General features: G+C 37.7%; 1 protein-coding gene across 1 annotated transcript in view; it reads right to left on the bottom strand.

Annotated features, from left to right (window-relative positions):
- The window catches only part of LOC113987717 (receptor-type tyrosine-protein phosphatase N2-like), a 338,497-nt gene that overhangs the window by 222,872 nt on the left and 95,567 nt on the right, over nucleotides 1-20,058 (bottom strand). The window lies entirely within an intron of this gene.

The raw sequence follows: 20,058 nt of genomic DNA on the forward strand, positions 1-20,058 counted from the left end.
GAACTAATGCAATGGGCAAACATTGTCATCCTTACAATGCTACATTTAAAAAAGCCCAGCAAAGTCACAACAGGTAAATAAATAATTGAGAGGAATTCACCAATACCTGACTTCTCAATGGTCCTAGCAGGAGACTAACATACGGTATTTGTTTGCATAAATACAAAGGTATTCGAAGTTCTATCAAACAGATGCAAGAGATTTCCTTTGCAACATAACAGAGAGCTACCCAGCAACACTGGTTCAGTGCTAATTAACACAGGAAGGGGAAAATAGCCAAACTATAGAATCTACAGAACCTCTAAAGTCTCCTTCTCATATCTTGTCCTGACACTGTCAGAAATAAGGTACAGACTTAGATAAACCAATAAGGAACAGGAATTTTTCCACCTCCCTGGACAATCAAAGTACACAGATTTAGGTGAACCAGGACATTTATCTGATCCATTTGCAGCTTGTACTTCTGTACCATGTACAAAATTCCACAGACAGAAGCTTTTTTTCCCAACAGTTAGAGCCATTCCTTTCCATCAGAAAGACTTGTATGACTTCTACCAGATTGTCAGAGGCTAAAACCTCACCCACAAGACAGTCAGTGCATGAGCAAAGCACAGTTCCTTAAATGCCTTGGCAGTCTGCCTCCACCTAGGGGCACATCAGTGCAGCTCCTATGCCTGTTCAACCCCTGCCCTTTATACTTCAGTGGAAAGGGTGACCTGTCAGAAACTCGTCCTTTTTTTTCCAAGTATCTCAGCTACTACAATAATCATATTCCCCCCTCCTCCAAAGCAAACCTCACTCAAAAAGATCTTACCTTTAACTTCCTTCATACTGCCCAGATCATATGACAATAAATAAATTCAGATCACCTGCGGTAAATCTAAGTTGGTTAGCCCAGAGAGGAGAGAGTTGCATTCTTATCATCATCACTCTAAAACATTTGTTCTTCTGATGGATGTTGACACACTTTATGTTTATAGCAACTTTTATTTAGCTAGTTTCAAAGTGTATTTTTAAAGGACACGAGCACTAACTTGTTGTATTCTTTCACTTTTGTTATTTGTGGATAAGGAACTGAAGTTTTGTGTGCAGACTGTGTAACCCTGTCTCCCTTCAGGACGACAGCCTTCACTTCCACTGCTGGCATTGAAAAGACAGTTAAAAAAGGGTGGCATTAAGATCATATCCATTGCATGTCAGTGAAATTAAATGCCTTTAATCAGTCAAGCTTCTTTACAACAGATGAAATGAGGTTTAAATTAGATTTAGGATTTGCAGTTAAAAATATTTTGGTCTGTCAATCAAGCCTCAGCCAATCAATTAGCAACATATACATTTTATTTCTAAAAAACATGTGCAAACATGTCTCAAAACTAGGCAAACCAAAACTCTCTATAGTGCCAGTTTTCTAACTGAAAAGGAGAGTTTAAAAATCATTCTGAATATCTACATACTGAATTTTCAGAAATACTCAGGCTGGAGACCACATTCCACAAGTCACAGTGTACAGCAGGTCCCTGGTAAAGCCTGGTATTTAAAGAGTACAACCACTGAGCAGGATTGTTGAAAGCAATATTGTCTAATTAAGCAGCAGTGATCTGACAGAAACGTCTTCACTATGGCTTCAGCCTCCAACATTTAGAGAACCTCCCACTGAATGGTAACATAAATACAGGCAGCTCTGCAGCGAGGGTGAAGGGTTGTCAATACAGTGACATTAGCATGCACTTTTGATTTTCTCCAACTAAACACTTAGTTTAATAAATTGAAACCATTTTCCTGCTCTAAGTGGTAATATCAAGATATCGGCTGAAGGGAATCCATAACAGAACGGTAATGAGGCTGCAGTATTGAATTTTCACCATTAAAATCCCCAGTTCTCAGTTTTCTCCTGGACTTCTGATGGAAGCAAAAATCAGCCAGAAACCCCAGGTATAACCTACTGATTTCCTTTTACAAATCACTTGGAAAGGACAGAAGTGATTGACCTGGGGAAAATGCCTTTGTACGTAATAGACTCGAGGTATCTAATATTCTTGCCTAAAGCTGTATGTTCAGGTCTTGACAGAGTGAATTTTTCAGGCAAAGACATATCACCCTTTCTTCATCCCCGCAGGGCTCCTGCCACAGCAGACTTACTGTCCCTATACCGACCCATGTAATTCCATAGTTTCTGTGGATGCTCTTTTAAGGGTCCATTTCTTGTCTCTTGAATTGTAGGGTCTCCAAAAGCTTTCTGTACCGAGTCTATTCTGTAGTAACCAAAACAGTCTGCAAGAACAGCTTCTAACACTATCATAATACTGTAGAGTTTGGTTAAAAAAATTTAAATTCTGTTATTTGGGATACATTAATTTAATTTTTCACGCACCGTTTTTGATTAAAAAAAAAAATCTGCCTGATCTAAATCATAAAAGTCTGCTTCACTTTTTACAATCATGTTCACCACAGAAATCAAAGTACTATAAAGATATAGACACCAAATAACTAATTACACCTTTGTCCTTCATGATAAAAAAAATAGACTCTTAGGAGCAATCCAGCCTCAATTTAAATCAGTAGGCCTGCATCATGTATTACCTTATTGAACTCAGAGATATTATAGTTTATGGCAGGTAGCTTTTTATATACTTTTTCCACTGTTTTTTTCTATATTGTTTTTTAAACAGTCTTTTCTTTCCATACTAAATGCAGAAAAGAGTATTTTTTTTAATTCAGGTGAAAAAAACACCCTTACTGTAACAATCAATATAATTATCCCATTATCCTACACTTTGCTATTTACATTCCTCTCCAGAATTAATTTGAGTAACCTTTGTTACCATATCAACAGCTCTTACATCAAAGTGCAAGCAAGAGAGCTTATTTATTTATTTATTTTAAAATCAGATCTGCGTTCCCAGGTGGTGAAACCAAATAATAGAATAAGTTCTTCATCACATTTTGGGAGGTGTTTTGACCTGCCTGTTATTGCCAAGGCTGTGTCAGTGCACAAGTGACAGAAATAGCTGCAATATCTTTTTATTGATACTGTATTCACTTTATCCCCCAATGTTAAGTTTATGGCTCTCCCTAGAGAACTGATATCACATTCACATCCCCATCATTACAGCTGTGTGAGGACCACTCTCTAGAGTCAATATCAATCACACCATATGTTGTCCTGAAAAGCAGATAGTGCAAACATGTCACCTTACCCTCTGACCTGGAGAATTAGAGTTTAATTACAAACACAGGCTCCACCTCCTTTGTTTTCAATTGTGTGATAACACAAAAGAGGTTATAAATATTCAGAAATTATCGCTTTTACCTACTCTGTGCTTTCCCCTCACCCACCTCCCCTTCGATTCTTCTGATACTGATTCTTTTAGCAGTTCAGAGAGATTTTACTTCTGTCCCAAAGCTGTATCTCCTCTAGCTTTTGATCCAACAGCAGTGGCCATCTCCTAGCAAGCACTAGGTCACTTGTAAATGCCTTTTTAAAGTCAATTCTGTTTTATAAAGCCCAAGGCAAACAGCTATCAAACCAGCTTTCTCTACCTCTGTCCCATTTTGCTAAAACCAGCTTGGTGAGAATGGAGGCTTAGACTTCACGTAATCCCAGCAAGCACACAGCAAAAAGAGATGAACTCAAAGAACACTAAAGGGTTCAGATCTCTGTGTCACTACTGATTTCCTGTAAAATCTCAGCTAATCACTAAGGTCCATGACCAAAAACATATTTAAACATCTTATGTAGGCAGGAGACTTGCTACTGAAATAAATTTAAATGTAAATATTTACCTATCTCTGTGAACCTGACCCTTTAGTCCTTTGTGGCCCATCTGTGAAATAAGGATAACATTAATTCTTTATCTACCAGAGATAGAGAACACAAATACTGAAAATTAAAAGGTGCTCAGATTTGATTGTAATATAAAAACAAGAAACCCCCCCAACAAAACGACAACTTTTAAATGCATGAAAGCCTTAAAATTGGAGGAGGATTGGAATAGATGTGCTCAGTGATTTGTTCGTCTTAAGTGTAAACTTTCTTAGATATAAAGGAAGGATTCTGACTTCACTGGTGCCTTTATCTTATTGCTGCTTTTCTGGAATATGCTGCCCTTATTCCCCCACAGAGTCTGGTAGCATGTGATACAGCAGATGCTGAACCTTTTAAGTCTTTGACAGTTAACGTTTTTTTCATAAATTGTAACATTAAGCCCAAACACTCTGCTTCGTGTTTATGCTGCCTCATTTAGATGAACCTGCTTCTTCAACAGGAACACAGAAGGAAAATAGTCAAACTAATTCAGTTCTGCATTATTTGTCTGACAAGACGTTTTTAGGAGATCCTGGAACATTTTTGACAACTCTGAGAATAAGGGAGAGAGACCCTTAACACTCCTGAGCACAAAGCATCTTCCTTCCAGATGTGCCTGCTCTGCTGGGGGCAGCATCAAGTGAATTGATGCCACGTTCTCTATCATTTCTCTTAGCAGAGCTGAGACAGAGCATGCCAGCAGCAAGTGCTGTTCATCAGCGGGCTCAGCTTCCTCAAAAATTCACAGGGCAAAAATCGGATGAAAATACTTCTAGAAGAGCACCTGTTTATACTTACTACAGGTAGCCAGCTTTCTAAAGAATGAGTGGATAACTCAAAAGTGCCTTAAAAAGGGATCTTGTCCAAAATAACACCCCTTAGAAATGATCACAAGGAGAATATATGTAAGGAAGACACAGTTAGCCCAGATCCTTATAAACTGTTCTGGGGAGGCATCTAGAGTACACTGGCACTCTTTTTCTGGCAGGATCACAGCACTGCTTTCCTGCTACTATTAAGCTCCCAAAAAATTCTCCCTTAACATCAGGCTTGACACTGCTTCCATAAAGAAAGAAAAAAATATAGAAAGGAAAACAATCCAATGTTTTGGTGTAGTAAAAAATACTATTTTTTCCCAGAGTAATGGAAATTCACTATGGAACATTGAAAAATGAAGCTTGATCCCAGAGACAGCAATGGGAAATGGGGCCAACAGTAGTGTTTCAATGCAGCCAGAATTTGATACTAATTAACAGCAATGTAAGAAATTAAAGGGTAAATGGACCTATTAGATTATCTACTAAGTATACTTTCCATAAAGAAACAGCTTTCCTAACAGTCAAATGATGTATCATATGGCATAGTCACTCTGAATCCCAAAGCTGTCCATCCTTAGAGGCTGCAGCGTTTCTTCGTGAAAAATAAGCCAAGACACAGATTTCAAGGCAGATGGAATGCAGCTTCCAGGAACTCAGTTTGCAAAAGATTAAGGGGCAAATAATTGGGTTTTTTCCACAGCTGGACCACAGCTAATCTTGGGCTGCCAAAACAGGATTTGGAATGGATCCATGGCAGATTCATTTTTGCTCTTAAACTTTCTTGTACTTTTCCACATCATCATCATTTCCGTGAAATTAGTTCATCTGTTTCCATGCCCAATCCAGAAGGTGCTGGTGTTTTCCCTTTCCATTAAAAGCACAAACATATGATGTATGAAAAATTCATAATGAGAATCAGTGGTGATACAGCCAAACTAAGAATACAGAAGATACTGTGGAAGTAACCATGTGATATCCCAAAAAGTGATGATGGGATAGGAGGCAGTGGCCAATGGCCTGTTATTGTGAAAACCTAAAGCAAGTCTCCTATGAAACATATCCCTATTGTGCATATCATCACTTAAAGAAACCAGTTAAGTTTATTTATTAAGAAAACCAGCCTTTACTCCTGATAGGCCAAAAAAAAAAAAAAAGCATTAGTATAAAAATACTAGAGCCAGGTTTCATTTACGTCACACTGCAGTAATTACAATTGAGGAGAAAGTTTCCTCTGGTGCAGTGGGTGGAGGAGTAGTGTGCTCTCCCTGGGCTCTGGCACCAGTGCAATATTTGTCCTTGGAAATACAAAAATTTTTTCAGCTATGACTTTACTTCAGAGTAATTCAGGCTCCTTTGAGGGATGCCATGGGGTGTTCATAATGAGCTCTGGAAGCCCTGGCCAAGAGAAGAAACTATTAACTGCTGTAGAAGTTATTTTAATGAAAAACAAGACACCCGTCCCAGAAATGTGCTGTATTATTTCCTTGAGAGGACTCAAGAATCACTATGAATGATAAGGATTTTTTGCAGGAGGAAAGACAGTATCCAAAAAAAATGCTTTTAATATTCAGAGACTGAATTTCAGAGATTGACTATCGCTGCTCTACAAAGGACTTTTAAGGAAAACCCTGTGCTGACAAGATCCAATTATCACTCAGCTTTCCTCCTACTTCATCAAATCATGGCTTCTTTGCTTTAACACCAGCTTTTAGTTGCTTCTCTGTGTTCCAAGTAGTTTTTCCATAGTAAAATACAAGAATTGTGAAGTCCCTAAAACCTCTGAATGTCAGAAGTTATACAAGGGAAAAGCTTATTCCATGCTTGCTTGGTATCTTGCACTCCTTCCCTCTATCCCTAAATATCTGCTACCCATCACTGTCAGAGGATGTTCAGCCAGACAAATCACTATGAGCTAACACCATACTTCATCATTTACCAGCCCAGAGCAATGGGTTTTTACACCTATCCAGACTTGTTAGCTGGCTAAACCAGACAATTGCTTCTGGATCTTTTATTTCAGTCTGCAGAAATATGCTAGCAGACCTAATGGCTTAAGAGGGAAGGGCAGAACAAATGTAAAAATTAAAGATGGTGTTTTGTTGCCATGGGGTAATGTCAACAAAATCTGATTTCAGCCAAGGCTCATCTGGAACCAAAAAAGCCAGATACAGGATGAGACTGTGCTTTTTTGCATCTTCCAAGTATCTTCTGACAAAGTCTTCTCCCAGCTTTGACAATACATAAAAAGAAGTTGGATTCTGTTCTGAACCCCATGTGAAGTAGGGCAGACAAACAGAAATGAGTCTCTCAAGCGGTTCAGACTCCCTTTGAAGAGCCCTGCTGCGCAGTATCAGAAACACGGGATGTAAAGGTGGACAACTGAAGAAAAGAGCCAAAGTTTCAATGACCCTCCATCTTTAACTTGTGAACAACGCAAACAGATACAAAGGTTAATGAAAATTATTACTGAGGTTGAGAATGTTGTTTTAACATTTCTAAAGCTATGACTTGAGAACTAAATTACTGGTACAAAGAGCCAGGTAACCTTAACTGGTGTGGTATAAAGCCAGTTCTGTTGGAATGAATGCAAACAGCTCACTCACTGTGCATGGCCTGACTACATCAAACCCACTGATAAAATGTAGCTTCCCTCCAACGTACAGCAGCTTATAAACACGCACACACTCTGCAATGATTGACTTTTTATTGCCTAACTAACTCAAAAGAAAAATGTTGAGCAATTCTGCAGCCTGGAAATGAAGGATCCCATGTAATTTGACCTGAAGGTCCTTAATTCTCATATTTATAGGAGCTGCAGTATGCATTTCACGATTCCTAAAGAACGTAAATATCACTTGTGCAACAACAGACTGTGCTTAACATGAGAACTAAATCTAGAAATACTGAATTTAAATCCATTAATCAGCACCCTAGCAAAGCAGGTAAGGAGACTGATTGTTGATTATTCTCTATATATCTGTGATTCAAGCCCAGATCAGTAATCTTTCTTTCAAAAGTAGACAGAGACACCTGATGAATCCTCCATAAATTGAAAGAGCACATGGAAAAAAATAAGATTCGTTATTCAGAGTATTGAGTAATACATCAAGCACCGCCAGGAAGAAAATGCTAAGTCCACACTACCATTTTTAACAGGGATAATAGCCTCAGGATACTTTTTCCCATCTCAGAACTAGTGACACTACTCTCAGGTCTCCTGCATTTTGTTTAAATTCTGCTTTGTGGGATTCAAAGTCCTGCAGTGACAAAATCAATACTCATGCTCCACCTGCTGCTCGCTCTTCATTGTACCACTGAAGTTGTTGCATCTGTGCAGGTGATGGATGTTTTGGAAGCTCCTATAAAAGGTTATAAAAGCTCTGACACATATAAAAGGTTTCACCTGGTTTCTGCAATCATACCTGATTTTCATACCTAGAATTACCTGTAAAACCAACTTACCTAAGTACATTGTCAGAGGACACAGAATCAGCTGGTCAGATCTTTATGTAGATACATTCGGGAAATTATTTATGCAGGTGTAAATTTTAAAAGAAAAATTAGTTTAAAAATAATCTTAAAAAATAGATAAAGCAATATCTGTGAAAAATAAATAAAGCTACTGCAATTATACCTTGTTATTGCAGTCTATTGTATTAGTCATTGGAAGCACAATAGCAAAAAGTCATATTGACTTAATGATATGTTGCTTTCCAGAAAAAAACATTGTTACACTTCTGCAAGAAGTTTCATATTAAATGAAGAGCTTGTTGGCCTATTGTGCAGTCATCCATGAAGGAAACCAAGGGCTCTTAATTCTTGCCCTTTAATCTCTCAAGCCCTAGGTGGCCATACCAAAGTAAGACTCAGCCTGAAACAGGCAGTTCACCCAGACATCCAGTGTCTTAGCACAGATCCTCCAGAAAATAAATACATTTTTTTCAGGCATGCTTTGATTCCACCATCCCAGACTTGAAATTCTGAGTATTTTTCATCTATTTTTTTTTGAATCCTTGAAAAAGAAAAATTAAAATAAAGAGGAACATCTCAAAATACTCCTGTATGGCAACATTAGAAAATCAATGCCATTTCCTCCTTGGCATCACCCTCCTCAGCTGCCACTTGCTCAGTAAAACAGCAGGGAAGTGAAAGCCTCTAAAATGGCAGGTTTTACTACAAAAATTGATGCTTTCAGTAGCCTCAGCAAGGAATGACTAGTAGAAACAAAGTATTTTGAAATTAATTTTGAAATTAATAAAACAATATCAAATAAGGACATTCCCGACCCACTTTCTTTGTAAGATGAAAAAGATTGCAGTTTGACTATTCCGACAAATCTGCTACCACAGCATTTGTGAAATTTATAGAGGTACAATAGCTTTTTTTCCCCCAAAAAAGACAAATTTTCCAAAAGATCCAAGTTGATCTACTGCATAGTTTTAAAGCACTGTTTTAAGAAAAATGAAAAATAATACTACATGGCATAGCCACTAGAAAATTAAAGACATGCAAGCAGGTTTATCTTGTCCCTAGTTTAAAGAAAAGTGGTGAAGCAAAAAAATAATTGAAAATTTAAGATCACAGGAATGTTCTCAAGGCTAAAAGCTGAACTACCTTCCAGTGAAGACAAGTTCATATCATCAGTTGTCAGGGAAGGACCTGTACCATGATCTGTCAAAGTTAAGTTCAAGATAAAACTAGGATCTATTCTAGCATAAATTGCACAAAGAAGTTTATGCCAAAATAACACAGCAGGATTAGAAATTGCCTGAGCCCCTGCTATTCAACAAAGGTCAGAATTTGAGCAGTGATTAGTTTATGCTGCTACATGGATAACTGATGAGTGCCCAGAGGATTTCAGAAAAAAAACAATTTAAATGTTGCAAGAGTATGGGCCAGGGCAAACTGCAGCAAAGTTGAAATTTTTTTTCAGTGACCTTGGCACTGGGAATTTGAAATAGTTTCTCGGGTTCTGTTCAGCCTGTGTGAGACTATCAAAGCTGTACCAGGACCTACTTATCCTTAAAGCACAAATGAATTCCTCTAAACACCTCCCCACAGGGCCTGGAGCATGAACTTAAATACTGCATTCAGTGAGACCAAATTCACGTGGCTGTATGAAAGAGCAGAGGTAATCAGCTACTGACTCCCCAGCCAATGGAGAGCCAAGCAATATGGACAGAGAAATCTAGCACATGATTCCCTTCATCCTACAGTTGTCTGAATTCAAACCCTAAAAGCACTTGTTTCTCTGCTGTTTCCAAAGATCCCCACAAGAGAGAGGCTGCAGAGGCCTGTCTATGTGAGCTGGGGCCATCCACACCATCAGAGCTCACAGTTTGGGTTCAGCAGCTGCAGAATCAATCCAGGGTGGCAAAGTGCTCGAAGGACCGTCTTGGAACTCAGTGTCATTAAGAATGGGATAGGATGTGGCCAGGAAAATGGGATGGAATGAGGCAGGAGAAATGGCATGGGATGGGATGGGAAGTGAAGGGGTAGAGGATTAACAGTTTTGCAAATTTGCAACCTCTTGAATATTTATATTGGTTCAAGATGACCCCCACAGAGCAAATGTAAGCCTGCTATCAGTAAAATTGTAAAAGCAATTGAAATAACATCTTCACCCACCTAACATGTGCTGACATTACCAGAATGTGGATCACCTGCCTACACATTGAACAAACTGGCATAAGGATAAAGATCCACTTCCTTAACAGAAGCAGTAGGCTTGTCCTAGAGTTCTCTGTGTTGATTAGCTGCTGACCTAAGAATAAGAGATGAATGTCATCTCTTCTCAAAGTTCAACGGAAAACAATTAGTCACAAGGAACCCAGGGTGAGGTGAAGGGTTACAGAAGAGAAGTAAAGAACAGGCCAACAGAGAGAAGGGCAAAGTCGTGTGCAAGAAATAACAGAGATCTACGCACATGTTGTTCAGTCACCGTACCCTGGGGAGAAAAACACAGTGGATTTTATGAACAATGAGCCACCACTCTTAGAAACAATGTTTGTATGTTCACATATTTTTATATACTAATTTTGACACTGAAGCAATGTCTTTAAGACTGCCCAATAAAATACCAGTAATGCTTTACTGCCAACAGTAGGTTGAGCCTTCACATAGTTTTTTGGCATAATGCAGGAAGGAAATCTGTTGGTTCCTAAAGGAGCTGAATGAAGTACCAAGATGAAACAATAAAATCATACAGAAATATTTTAGCAGAACAGGTAAGTGACCAATTTTATCTAAAATCTAATCGAAACATGAAGTGGGATTTCTTATATACTAAGTGCTAAAGTTGAGCACTTAATTAGACTGTCAAATCTGAGAGGACTAGAAGCAGATTAAACTTTGGATACTTATATGCAGTGATCAGACACTGCAGTGCAAAGGAAAGATTAGATGATCATAACTAATCTAAGTTTTAATTAAAATTTAAAAGCAGACAGGTTTTGCACTACCCACAAGGGAGAAAAAGCTGAGTTATGACAAGATGGGTTCAAGAGTATTTTTCTCATTTCTGAATTGATTTTTTATCCAGTCTTTCTAAGGTTATTCTCAGCTTAAAGAAAATTCTCTCAGTTTAAGCAACTACCACTGAGGGCCACATTCCATTTTTATTTATTGACTGGTGGAATTACCTCATGGGTTAATAAGATGGGTAGTAAGAAGTTTTCAGTGCTGATGAACATTTTAATTTTAGACTTAAATTTAGTGTCTTTCTTTCTGAGCATTCGCTGCCCTCTGCTCAGGCCTGCAGGCAACGTCCAAACAAAGTTCACTTTGATGGAAGAAAAGGGAAGAATGTTTTATCATTGTCTTTCCCACATATATGCAAACACATGCTAATGCCCAGTCTTGCAGTTTTCAATGAGGACTGTTGTTAATATCAGAACTATAACCCAAAACATATGATAATGCATTTTCCATTCTATGTAGGGCTGATTGACTTATTTATTATGATTTCATTAGGTGGAGAGTTTAACCCTTTTTATATTTATAAATTGTTTGCAATTCATTTCTGACTTCTGTAGAAGTATTCACTATTCATAAATATTTTATGGAGTGTTAAGGTGAATGATTTTTATTTTAATGAATTTTTTAATCAGTTTCTTTTTCTGTGGCCCAAGTCACACAGAACTGACCTTAGCAAATACTTTCAGTGCATGATGATACTCATTACTGTTAGGAAATTTAGAGTATTTCTGAAATTAGAGTAAATATAATCAGTCTATCAGGTTGGAAATTTATGGATGATGAGTATCAAATATGATTTGAAGACTCGAAGTATTATCATTTAAAGATGAAATGTCCAAACCTTCAAAATTTTTCTTTTTTTTTTTTTTTTTTTTTGAAGAAAAACTACAGGAGATACCAGTAGGAGGTTAAGGGGAAGAGGCCCAAGGGCTCACCAGCCCTTCTCCTGGATGAGAAATTACTGGCACTCCATGAACGAGCTGCATGGAAAGAAAGCTTGTAGGAGGAGCAAGAAACCTGGAGGAGATGGAGGGGTTGGGAGTCTGACAGAGGGAATGCTGCCAGGCAGCTACTCCAGAGGGAAGTGAAGCAAAGATTCAGGAGGGCTCCGTAGGGCGAGCAACGGGTGTGGGTCTCTGCAGGAAAACAAACTGGGTGTGTGCTGCTCCCATGCAGAGATGTGGGCAAGTGGGTAACAGCAGGGAGCCCCCACAGAGGCATGGAAGTGCTGTGCCTCCAGCTAAATTGGGGGGGGGGCAGAAAATGTAGGAGATGAAAGAAGGTATCTTTCTGTGTTGGAAGTGTATTGTGTTTATATATTTACACTCTTGATCAAATGGGAAGCCTGGAATTTTACAGAGAACAGACCTACCTCATGGAGAGTTGCAAAGGCAAAAGGCATATGAGTTAACAAAATATCTGAACTTTTGATCACGTAGCATTTTGAATTAGGAGGGGGCTTTACGAAGTTTTGCAGTATTGGCTGGTATTAAATCCTGCCATGTCTTGAATGGGACTATGAGCTAAAACCTAATAACTGCAAAAACCGAAAAGCTCAATGTTTAATGCTATATTGAACATCACTAACTATAACATTATCAGAAATGAACATAGAGTTTACCTGGAAAGACCAGAAATTCATCAAACTATTAGAAAAAGCTGAACAGGAGTGCTAAAGTGTTTTCATTTCTTTACTCTCTCTTCTAAGGAAGGGATGAAGGAACACCTGAAGGCTCAGCACATCTTTCCAGGAATGTATCAAACAACTAGAAGATGCTCAGGCAGGAATTTTGGCTGTTCACAAATGCAATAAAAAAAAAAAAAGGAACAAAAAAAGGTAAATTTCTCAATATTGCAGACTCATGAGCCTTCCACTGTCTCTCTGTGTCAGAGGCTTTGTGTTGTTGGGTAGCTCACATGCAAAATAAGGAAAAGAAAATCAATCATCTGACCATGATAAAGAAATGTGATAATACAGCATTCAAACCTCCCCCCCCCCCCCAACCTCAAACTGGGATAAAGAAAGAAAAATTAGTTTAATAGCTGTATGTATGACACATGTCAAGTCAAACAGGAAGAACATTCAAAGCCCTCCTAAAAGACTGGAGATTCTTTAGCTAAAAATGTAGTGCAGGTCTGTGTAAGGCTTAATTAGAAACCAGACAGCAACAAGAATAAAGACTAAAAATGGGGCGAAAGTCTTTTTTTTTTGTAATTTTAAGATTGGGAGAAGCTGTACAAGAAAAACTGAGCAATGGAAAGTGTTGAAGGCATAGTACCATTTTGTTATCATGAACTGCTCTGTCTCTCCATGACCACACACATATGTACAGGCAACACAAAACAGAAGGAGAAGCTTGTGAAATACAGTGAGTATTTGCTAGGAACCAGCATGAAAGAAAGCACAAGTGGAACTAAAATACATATTTAACATCACTCAGCCTTTTCAAGAAACTGCTACATTTGTCAGAAGCATTCTACCACAGCCACGAGGCAAAGAGTGAAAACATCTTAAGCGGAAAATAAAAACCCAATCTTTTTTTCTGTACAACAAATGGAAAAAATAACTTTTTTGGGAATTCACACTTGTCACTAAAACAAAGTAAAGCTTCAATCATACCATGATTGTGTGAGGGACACGATCTTCCTGTTGAGCTTTCATATGAATAAGATTAAAATCATGATTTTGAAAAAGCCTAAACATTTCAGAATTTGGAGTACCTATTTAAAACCTAAAAAATATGTCATTAAGAGTCGATGTCTTAAAAGAACATGAGGCCACGGAGGTCAAGATAAAAGCTGTAGATGAGGAAATGCAATGAATATAGAAATAAAAGGAAAACAAATTCCCTAGTTATAAACAAATCAGGAAGAAAGCACGGGTGGTGCAATGATAAAAAAAAAACAGTCTTATGTTGAATATGTAAATGGGCTATAATTATAGATTAATGGTACAAAATGGCATAATTAGTTTGGATATGCTATATTGTTACTCACAGTTTCCAAAAGTAGCGTTGTTAGAGAATATAGCAGCTAAAGAAGTAATCTCATGCTTGAATTGATACTTGCTGGCATTCCGAGTGTGGGAACAACTGATAATGAACTGCAATTTGATTGCTGCATTTTCAAGTGTGCTTTAAAAACATATTATGTACCTATGTCACTTCAAACCCAGTGTTTGCCTGGCCCAACGGTCCCTTGGAAGGTGCTAATTTTTTTAAAAATTACCATGAGAGAAAAAGAATGAAGTTCAGAGCTGCTTCTTCCATAGGAGGAAGAAACACAGACAGTCCCTAAATTTCAAAGGCCAGAAAGAGAACAAACCACAAAACAGAGAGCACAGAGAGCTTCATGGGAAAGACAAAACATTAACGCAGAGGTTAAAGTCCATGAGGTGCCACAGACATCTTCAAAAGAAAGGAAACAATGTAGGAATTGATCGGCAGTCTTTGATATTTGCATAATATTATCACTAATTTCTATGTTTCCCTTGGAAGAAGAGCTGTAAAGTTACCTTGGCCACACAGAACTTGATACATCCTGATCCCAGTTGACAATTGTCAGTGCTAGTTGACAGAAACATGACACAAAGGAGACACGCAGACCTTTTCTCCTTTCTATCAAACATAATAGTTAATGTGCTATTTTATCAAAAACACAAGTAAAAGCTCTGATTGATCATTCTTTTTAAACAAAAGGGATGTGATGCTGTTGGGATGACATATATGTCTTCAAAAAATCCCATTATTCAAATGTTGCAGCATCAAAAAGCTTTACACAACAGTGTTATGGATGCGGATAAAACTAAATATATATATTAAAAAATATTTCCTCTGTACTTTCTAGCATCTTTCCCCTGATACATGGAATCTGTTTCACTCCTATAATTTTTATGATTCCAATATATTCTTGCTAAATACCAATTTCCTGAAAAGAACATTTCTCACAAATACGTTACATGGCAAAGAACAAGTCAATGGCATGTCAGATCATGCCTGGTAAGCAGAGCAACCATAAAAGGAACCAAAAAAAAAAATAAATTTTTAGTTCTGTGCTGTGCAACACACAGGTGTTTAAAACAGGATTTCAAAGTGTATTTTTTCTGCTGCTTTATAAATAAATCTTTTTGCTTTTACTGAAACTTGTTCTTAGATTTCTGAAGTTCTATTTAGGTCTTTGAAGACCAAAAAATGTCAGTGGTGCTTTAGCACTTAACAAAGGCAGGAATTTTCTGCAACCTTTTCAGCACGTTTTTGTCCATTGAGCCAAAAAGTTAAGGCAGCGTGACAGTGATACCAGGAGAAGGTAAATATGTCCAGTCCCAGCTGAGTTCCTCCACTGTAGCTCGTCATGGGGCTTATGCTTCAATTCCTGGCTTCAGCAGCCATCTAGGAGAAGAATTTGCTTCACAGACAGATGTCTGGAGCAAGCTCATGCCCAGGAAATCAGATGTAAACACACTGCTCTCTGCCAAAAGAAGAGTTTGCCTTCATTTATATCAATATTTGAATTTAAAGACAAACCTGTTTTCTCCTACCTTTCTGGGTTGCAGCTTTCTGTATACCTCCATAATGATATGATAATCTGCTCACAAATATGTGCAAGAACTGCATTATTCCTTTTAAGTTTATTTCAAAACTGAGCTTATAAAGGTTTACTTTCAAGTCTTACCGTTGCTGCAGTAACAAATGATACTTTTCCTTGAAAAATAGTCCTGACTGAAAGAAATGTTTAGCAACCCTTTTGTAATTCACAAGCCGTATGTGACAAGTCACATTCATTTCAATTTTCAAGTTAACTGATTGTAAATCACTTCAGTTTTTTAAACAAATTTGCTGTAAGAATATAAAATTATTTCTAGCAAAGTTATATTAATCACCTTACATTTAACTGCTTCAAATCAATTTCAGACAAATAATTTTTTTTTCCTGTCAAGAACTTCCTGAGTTGCAAAGAAATCAAGTAAGAGGAAAAAAGTGCTGTTTTTTTCAAATAGTCTGTAAATCTGTTGCCAATTTCCACAGCCCATGAGCCTCTCCAGAATCTCTTACCAACTTAAGCTACATGAATTTAAAAGCATATCCTACTGTTCTCTTAATAACACTGTTGATTTTTGAATACCTTAAGCAGGATTTTCTTAATAGAGTGAAATAAACTGCTTTCATTGAAAGTAACATTTTGAACAAGAAGGTGTTACCGTAAAAATTAAGTAGCAACAAGCATACTGAGGAATTATTTAGGAATTATTCCAAGTCACATAAAAAAGCCCCAAAAAAATATTCATCTGCTTTGTTTTTCAAATAGTCACACTGCACGGTTCCTGCACTAAAGGGACAATAGCTGTAGTGTAGCTACATTTTAACTAAAACACAAGACAGAAGCTGAAGTACTGATTATTAGTCTAACAAGGTTTATTTCTAATACAGAGTGTCCTGTCAAACTGCGTTAGAAACAGTGCCCAGAGAGCACACAGCAAACACAAAAATATGACTTCTATCTCCTAACCTGTGTGACACCAAGCACATAACGCTGAGAAGGTATGAGCACTGCAAAATGTGTGCTTGGACTTTCATTACGTTTTTTCTCCAACCATGCAGTGCCCACTCCCAGAGGCAGAATCCCATGTCAGGTGGGCATTTGTTGTGACCCCCTGCAAATATCCTTGTTCTGATGCCTTTAAGGAAGTGTGTCCTTCAGCCTCCATCTCTGAGCTCCTCTGCCAAGTAACGCTCATTGCTGTGGCAGCTGCACATTCACAGAGTTAGCACCGTGTTATCATCATGGTGCTGTTTCTAACCAGTGGTCAGAAATTATTCTATGAAGCAAATGTAAATGCCTCTTAGAGTAACCAGGTTGAGAAATAGTACTGTTCTCCCTTATGATTGCTTATGGTGATATTCAAGTACTATTTATGCTTCATACTTGGAGTTATAATGTCCCATGCTTAGCCCTCCTATCCTGTTTTTCGTGGTTTATAGGTCCATAATCAATGTGAAATCGTTCCACAGTCATGCTAAGAATCTCAGTGATGTGATCATTTTGCCTTTGCAATAATATTGTCATGACAAGAAGAAAACAAAAAAAAAATTATAATCGATTGAATGCATTTAAGTAAAGAAAAAAAAATATTTTCTGTATTTTAGCTCAAACCAGGAAATGCATAGTTTTATCATTCTTGGTATACTCCAAGAAGTATCTTCCAAGTTGGACAAGGTGAAGCAGAAGAGCAAAAGACCAACCAGAGGGATAAGTATTTCCCTTTCCTTCAGGCACTACTCATTCACCCCTCTATGCTGACACTTCCAATATTTCCCTTTTCAAATTATTTAGTCCCATCCTTCTGACTGTCCTGTTTATCAGACAATGAGAAAAGTTTCAATTCCTCACAAATTATTATAAATTATAAACTATAGCACCACCAGCTTCGGAAAGTGATTCATCGTGTTTCAGCAACGGTGAGAAGGGTTTTTCCCATACAGACAGTCACACTTATAGAAATGGAACCTTCAGAAAATCTTCTTCCTGAAGGTTTGACTGCTTCAAGGACAGTGGGAGTGAAAATGCCATAAGCAAGGGTATTCATCGTAGAGAACTATCTAATATTCCAAGGCATTCGTTTCTATCATCAATCTACTAGTAGATAGTGTAGACAAAGATAGACTCAATGTGTAAAGAAGACATAAAAACTATATCATTATGAAACCTGAATTCAATTTTAGTCAAAGTCCTTTATTAAATAGATTATCATCAGGTGTGTCATTCATCTAAGCCTCTGTCCTATGCTTCTCTATTGTAGTAAATGTTTTGAGTTGGCAGAGTCACAAATTCTGTTTGCTATTCACACCACATTGTCCTGTGTTTTATAACATCTCACCAGACATTCTTCTGTTTGGACCACGATTCAAATATAGGCATCACTTACAAGCTACCAGCAAATAGGGAAGAAAAATGATGTACATTTTGCGAGATTTTCTATTGGTTTTGTTTTTAAATTCTATGGAAATAGATGTAAACAGACTATTTCTAGGGGGAGAAAAAAGAATTTTTTTGCTAATCATAAGACCTACTATATAGTCTTTCAAGAGAAAATTGTCCTGTTGTTTACAAAAAGGAGAGAACAGATGCTGTCCCCTATCCTTTTCATTCCAGGGAAGGTGGGCAACACCAAGCTGAGCTAGACAATAGTATTTAGGAGATGACAAGAAGAATGGGGTATTACACAGTTAAAGGAAATAAGATCTTTGAAAAAATGAAGCCCTTTTTGGTGGTTGCCTGAAATATTTGCATGGTCTTGACAATGTCTTGTGCAGAAATGGTCATCCCATGTTGCACACAATTTGCAGGAGAACAGCATTAACACTGCAAGTGACCATCACAGCCAGAAAACATGACCTGAGGGCTGGATGTATTACATCTGATAGCACCAGCAAACAGCAGAATCTTGTCTGAGCAACCTGATGTCAGTAATCCATTAATCTGATAGCCTGTATTGATTCTACTCCTTCCATATTTCTGTCCTCACTAAACAAAATTTGCCAAGATACTGAGAGTAAAAAAAGAAAAAAAAAAAAAAGAGTGATTTTATCACATCAATCATTTGAGCAAAAGCATTCCAGCATTCTGTTATCTTTCACAGATATATTTAAGATTCCCTTCACTGGGATACCCACAGGCCACAAAAACTGCTTGCAGAGTTTTGTATCAGTTCAAAGCATATACACATTTGGGTATGCACCTCTAAATGTCACAAATAAAAAAGGATAAAAGCAAAAGTCCTTTATTCTCTACCACGGTTTCAAACTGTGTGTTCCTTGTCATTCTCTTGCTGTGAAAAATTATGAGACAAGACCAAATTTAAAGAGTTTCTTTAAAAGAAGTATACTGCAGTTTTCTGCAACAGTTAAATCCAGAGAGGTGGGTTGAAGATAACAAAGATCCTAGAAAGGGTTGGTTTATTTATCAGAGAAGAACTTGGTAGGGGGAAGTTACAACAGTTCCATTGAACTACCCAAAATCTTATGGTAAGCAGGGAGACAGAGACAGGTAAGCATCCTTTGAGATGACCTAGGGTATCCCATCACCCGCTACATGTGTCCCTTCAGAGGAACATCAGACTCCTGCAGATCTCTTACCTCTGACATCCTCGTGGAGGAAGCTTTACACAGAACACACGACCCATAGTCAGGAGATGGAAATGACTGCTGCCTGTCCATGCATGCAGGATCACTTCAGATACCAATTTAGGTGACTTAGTGCTTCCCCCACCTCACCTTCCTCATTATATTCAGAGACCAGATACTATTTTTTCCACTCACACAGTATTGCCCTGACAAAAGAGTATTTTCATATATTTCCTTGCATTACTTAGCCTTTAGAAAATGACAAGTGAAAGAGCCACAAGTACTATTCACATGTGACTGTAATCAGCCAGGAGTTACTACAACCAAATTTTGCTGAGTTTGTCTCATTTGGACGGGCTGCTGGACAGGAAATAAATGCCTGGAAAATTTTTAAATCCTCTAAATCAGTGATTTCCAAACTAGAAGTCCAGTCCCTGAGTATAGCCTCAAACTTCTGAGAAATCAATTTCCTCTCATCATTGAACTAACATCATGTTAATACAATATTCCTACTTTGCAATCAAGATTGTGACTGGAAAGTATTTAGGAACAAACATCCACACAGATGATGCAAGTGCAATATCAACCATTCCAACAATATTCTTGGAAAAATTTAGAATACAAAGATTTCTTGGTCCTGTGTCTGTGTACAGGTGATTTATCTCATGTATTAGTATCTAAAAGGTTTGTTCACCTTATTGACTTTCACTTTGTCCAAGTTTTGATTTGTAAGTTCAAGTTATGCCATTCAGAAGCTAGAACATCCTTTCTGGCTTTGGAAAGTGCACAGAGATTATCTTTGGAAAGGTGAACAAAAATTAAAAGGAACAGACTAGAT

Source organism: Pipra filicauda, unplaced genomic scaffold (genome assembly GCF_003945595.2).
Source record: "Pipra filicauda isolate LSUMZ 115617 unplaced genomic scaffold, ASM394559v2 scaffold94_size2452230_pilon, whole genome shotgun sequence".
Taxonomy (NCBI): domain Eukaryota; kingdom Metazoa; phylum Chordata; class Aves; order Passeriformes; family Pipridae; genus Pipra; species Pipra filicauda.